This window comes from Miniopterus natalensis, chromosome 15 (assembly GCF_054644295.1).
Source record: "Miniopterus natalensis isolate mMinNat1 chromosome 15, mMinNat1.hap1, whole genome shotgun sequence".
NCBI lineage: Eukaryota > Metazoa > Chordata > Mammalia > Chiroptera > Miniopteridae > Miniopterus > Miniopterus natalensis.
The window spans coordinates 37,396,467-37,402,466 of record NC_142095.1 but is presented as its reverse complement, the minus strand read 5'-3'; positions in this window follow the sequence as shown (position 1 = coordinate 37,402,466).

Below are 6,000 nucleotides of genomic sequence, written 5' to 3'. Positions count from 1 at the left end.
GGATGGTCCGGGTGGCTGCCTTAACAGCAGGAGCGAAGACATTGTGCTATACCGGACTTGGCTGGCACTCCCAGAATCTGTCAGGCAAAGGATGTGAGAGGGACCTGGCACTGGGTTGACCTGGTCCTGTCGAGATGGCTGCCTAGCAGGGTGGAGGGACATCATCAGAAAAGGCTGCAGGTAAACAGTGAATTACCAGAAACAGAGGAAGGAGCTGTGAGTGAGCCAAGGCCAAGGGTACTGCTTGTGACAGATGCCCAGGAATTGTGAGAATTTTCAAATAGCCCGCAAAAGCTGAGTCCACATAGCACCATCCCAGACTATGAAGGACCGTTGGTAAGACGGTCCTTAGCTTCCCCTCCCAAGCCCGGGTGGGTCAGGAGCCACAGTAAGCCAGCTCCCGAAGGTGGAGTGAAAACCCCAGGGTAGGGGTAGGGGGCAAGAGGAGGGAATCGTCTAGTCATACACACCTACTGCCTACAGCAAGCCTCACATGGGGAGAGGAAAAGCCTTAGTTTTCAATCAAGATCAGGAGTTTTACTATTACTTAGGACTGGACATTCTTCTTATTAAATTGAGACAGTGTGCACCTTATGGGAAATCGGAGAAGTCAAGAGGCTTGCCCAAGTTTTCACTGAAGAGCACAGAACAACGAACTTCACTGAACAAAATGCAAAGGAGTGGTGGGAGCCAAAAATAAACTTGGTAATCACCATCCATAAGTCCTGCTTGTTTAATACAATGTTCACATATGGAAAGTGCTTAGAACAGTCCCCGGTAAGAAGTACTAAATAAATGTTAGCTATTGTTATTATCTGTGCCATTGCCTAGCATGGCTCATACACAGTAAGAGCCTAATAAATGTGTGTCAGGTTTTATGGAATTGACAGGGAAAGATCCAGAACAAAAGCGCCCCAATCTTTTTTGAAGCTCTCTCCTGAAATCTATAGCTTATTAAAAGGGATAGAAAACAGAATACCTTGAAGCATGCAGAGGCGCTTTTTTTTGTTTTTGTTTTTTCTGGCTCATATCATAAAAACCAGGCAAGCTCATAAATGTGCCCCACATCTCCCAGGGGATCAAAGGAAACTGTTTTCTTCCCTAGTCTTAGATCTCAAAAACAATTTCTTTATCCCTGTAGCTGAAATGTTGCTTATTTGGGAGTGAGAGCTGAAGAAAACAAACTGCCCATAGAGGATGTGCCAGGGCACACTTGGTGGGCACTGTGTGGACAGATCTCCCCAAATAAACCAGGGTCTCTGCAGCCCTTTTCTGCTCTTTTTTTTTTTTTTTTAATTTTTATTTGTTGATGGGGGGGGGGGGAGGGAGAGGGAGAGAAACAGAGATATTTGTTGTTACAGGTATTTATGCATTGAATAATTGATTTTTGTATGTGCCCCGACCACGGATCGAACCTGCAACCTTGGCATATCCGGACGATGCTCTAACCAACTGAGCTACCCAGCCAGGGCTCTCTCTGTTTTAGAAGGCAACTCAACTCTTGCATTTCGCTGTATCTGTTCTTAAAAGAAATTACTTATTTCCAGCATTGATTCCCTGCGTGCTATTTCCAGACAGTGCCTTCCAGCTGGGAGGCAAAAATCAATGAGTTGATCTCTGACTTCGTCCTCTGAAAATAAGGCTCAGTTGCCACACTGTATTTTTTATACCCCCTAAATTCTATTAAAGGGAGGCAGATTAGATCAAACACTCATACAGCAACCTTTTGGGTTTGTTTTTGTTCATTTATTTTGAGGATTTGTTTCAAGCTTTTTGCCATCATATCAAATTCCATCAATTTTTCTCATTCACAGGCCATTTTTCACAGCGTGTTCAAAATGTGGTAACATGATTCTACTGTCTACAGACAATCAGGCAGCCACCCAAAGGACTAAAGATCCGTGAAGGTCCACAGCCCTATTCAAACTCTTTTTTAAACAAAGTTTTTATTTAGAAGTATGATAAGACTCTGGAAAAGCACATGTTTAAAAAGAATGTTTTCATTCAGTAACCTTGCTAATAGATCATTCACAATATTTGAACATGTAAGTCTTTAATTTGACCAACAGTAGGGATGACTTTGAGCTAACTAGCAAGGAATTTGCAATTTACTTGGTTCTTACTAGACTCTATTCATATTTCGGGAAAACCAAAACACACTAATTTACTTGGGTGGGGTGCAATCAGGAAAAGCAAAAACAACCTTATTAAATAAAATGGCCTTTAAAATGTACTCCAAAAGTTAACAAGTACCTGAAAAAGCTAATCAGTGATTAATTTTCTATCACTTTTTTTTTAAAAGAATTTACTAAGCCATTAAAATGAAACTGGAGATGAACCCTCAGTTTCTAACAAATGTAACTTAAAAAATTATTTCTAATGACAGAAGGATTACATGTTTATTGTACAAAATTTGGAAACTATAGAAAAGAACAAAGAAAACAGTTACAGCTCCCATAACCCAATTTTTAGTGTATTCCCATACACATATACACATTTTTTTGCATTAGCATACTGCACATAGTCCTGTAATCTGATTTTTTTGCTTAATATATCATGAGCAATTTCCCATTTTGTCCAGTATGCTATTATATTCCCAAACTTAGCCAACCTCCCATTGTTGCACAGCTAGATGGCTTTCATTTTTTTTCATTCCAAGTAACACTGGGGTAAATATCCTTGGACATAAATCTGTTTGGACATCTCTCGTTGTTTCTTTTTTTAAAAAAAAATATTTTTATTGATTTTTAGAGAGAGAGGAGGGGAGAGGAAGAGAGGAACATAGACAGGCTGCCTCCTGCACGCCCCCCACTGGGGACTGAGCCTGCACCCCGGCACGTGCTCTGACGGGGAATCCAACTGGCAACCCAAGGGACGGCGCCCAACCAAGTGAGCCACACCAGCCAGGGCCCTCGTTGTTTCTTTAGAATAAATTCTAAAAATGGAAATGCTGGGTTAGGCATATGAACATTTGGAAGTTTTATGATGGAAAATGTAATTTAGCAGGGATTCTTTGGGATTTTACATTTCTAAAAATAGCGACTCAGCCGAAATGGCTAGAGTGACATTCTTGGTGGCTTCCGCATCCAGGGACAGTCCCAAGCTTAGCTCCCTGGTACCCAGACAGGTTAGTAAATCCGTGTGAGCTGTTTATGCAGCAGCAAGCCTGAGCAACAGCTCCCTTGCCTTATGTGCCAGCCCTACTGGCAGCCTCTACCTCTGCTCCCTTCCTTGCCAGCCAGCTTGCTATGGCACAGGAGCTACAGGGACCAAACAGGTCAGCAACCCAAGGTGACTGTCCCCATTTCCGCTTGCTTTTCCCCTTTTCTACACATATGGTCTCCAACACACTTGTGAAATGTCTCAGTCTGAATGTGAAAGACGGGGCGCCACTGAGGACTAGCTAAATACGTTCAAAATAAAAAGAGGAAATAAAATCGAGAACAGTTTTTCAGTTGCCAGATTCCATTTTTGGTCTGTTTCATACTTCCCATCAAAAAATAAGTTCAAGTCCTGGCCAGGTAGCTCAGTTGGTTAGAGCGTCATCTCCATATGCCAAGGTTGCGGGGCCGATCTCTGGTCAGGGAACATATGAGAAGCAACCAATGAAGGCATAGATAAATGGAAAAACAAATCGATGTTTCTCTCTCCCTTCCTCTCTCTCTGTCTAAAAACAAAAAATCAATAAAAAAAGTAAGTTCAAGTTTCATAGCAAAAAGATGAATTACTGATAATTATGAAAGAGTGTGGTGGTGTTTTTTTTTTGTTAATCCTCACCTGAGGATATTTTTCCATTGATTTTTTTTTTTTAAGAGAGTGGAAGGGAGGGGTGGGGTGGGGGAGAGAGAGAGAGAGAAAGGAACATCGATGTGAGAGAGACACATCGATTGGTTGCCTCCCCCAAGTGCCCTGACCCGGGGCAGGGACCCTTCAGTCCACAGGTCGATGCTCTAACCACTGAACTGTGCCAGCCAGGGCAAAAGAGGATTTTTAAAAAATTGAGAGCCATATTCGACGTTGGGTGACATTAGCCAAGCTGCTTGTGTTATGTAATTAGTAAGAGAAAAAAAAAGTGATGTTGAGGCATTAGCAGCAGACTGTCTAACCACCTAGGTGACGCAGCAGCAGCCTCCCTAACAGTATCCTTGAGCCTAGATGACAATCTTTCCAAGGAATGGTCATTGCTGGGCCATAAGGTTCTTCTCCCTAAGAGACTATAAAATAAACCTATTTTCATTGAACCTACCATTAAAAGGACCGAGAATGTCAAACCAAAGTGAGGTTTATTCGTCTGTTTGGGGATTGTAGAAAGATTAAAAGCAGAATGTTTATTGGCAAAATAAATATTTTTTAATTAACCACACATTTTAATTTACTACTTATTACGATCCTTTCTGTTTACAAGTAATAATGTGTTTTGACTATATTAGGAAAACAACAGTTGTTCTAGAAATTTTATTTATACATAAATAACAGAATTTTTAAAGGCCAAGGCAAAACAGTACTCAATCTAAGACCTAATCTAAATTGTCATATTGATTTGGTTAAATAAATATATCAACTTCCACTTCTGTTACTGAAGATTAAATAGTTTGTACTAAATCTCCTTCTGAGGACAACTGAAAAAAAAATCTGGACAAAATAATGGGGAAAATGTTTTTAAAGCCTTAAAGATATAGTGAGAAATTGTTTGGCCAAGATTCAATAGAAGATGTGACTTCAGAAAGGTGAGTCTGTCATTGAGGCTACTATTGCCCAAAAGGAATTTGCCAAACAGTGCTTATATCAGCCTCTGCAAGCTAGGGGATTGAAATTTAGAATCTTGGGTAACAGGGGAAGATAGGGGACTTGCTCTTCATAGAATATCCATTTGTATCTTTTGATTTTTAATATCATATACAGGTATCACCTTAAAATAAACAAAAATATCTAAGGACTATCAAATGCTTTGCTCCAAACCATTTAACGAATAATAAAAAATCATGTTCCTTATAATCAATGGATATATATCTATACTCTAATTTTTCAAAATATAAAAATCAATGTTATCTTGAGAATTATTAACACAGTAATAGACTGTACACATTACATTTTTTTACTCCACTTTAGGAATCTAGAGATAAGGCTTAGAAAGAAATACTTTTTTGTACTATAGAATACAATTCTAAAAATATTAAAAATATGCTTTTAATGATCAGTCACTGCATCTAGGATAGAAGGCAACTAATACCTAAATCTGTGATGGCTTTACTTTACAAATCTAGAAAAGTATTCCCTTTCATTTATCAGGGTAACGGTTTCCATTATGGTTACCAAGATTGCTAAAACTGGGATGAGTTTAAAAGATCAGAAATCATAATTGGATTAGTGTTTCTCTTCCTGTAATGGAACCACAAGATTGAATCCAGGTTTTTCTTACTAGTTTTAAAAATAGACTGTTTAAATTCAACCACACAGGCTCACTAATGAAACTGGCAATTAACTTATTTTGAGATATATACAGTAGAGAGTACAGATGAAATCCCAAACTTTTTAGTCAACCAAATTCTCCCAGGAAGCTAGCACTGTGAATTTTTATGAACATTTTCCCATTTTGATACAGAAAATGAGTTCGAGTAATTTAAGAAAGTGACTTGCAGAAATATAATCATCAGTCCAGCTGAAGGAATGAGGTGCTTATTGGCTCAAAAAGACCCCTGATTTGCACAGCATGTCCAGTCTGAGACTGCATAACTTAAAATAAATTTTAAAAAAAATTACTGTGAAAAGCAACAATAAAGAGTATAAGGTATAGAAATGAAGCAATTAAAAAGCTAAGATTTCTGAGCCCAGATGAAATAACACAAAGGCAATAACTGTAAGAGCCAACACATAGAAGGCTAATAAAGAACGTAAGTACCATCTGTTTTTTATGTTCCCTAAAGGCAGCATTGAGGGCATCTTATTGTCTTGATGTTATCACTACCTTGTGGTAAACACTACCCCTTTCCCTCCACCCCC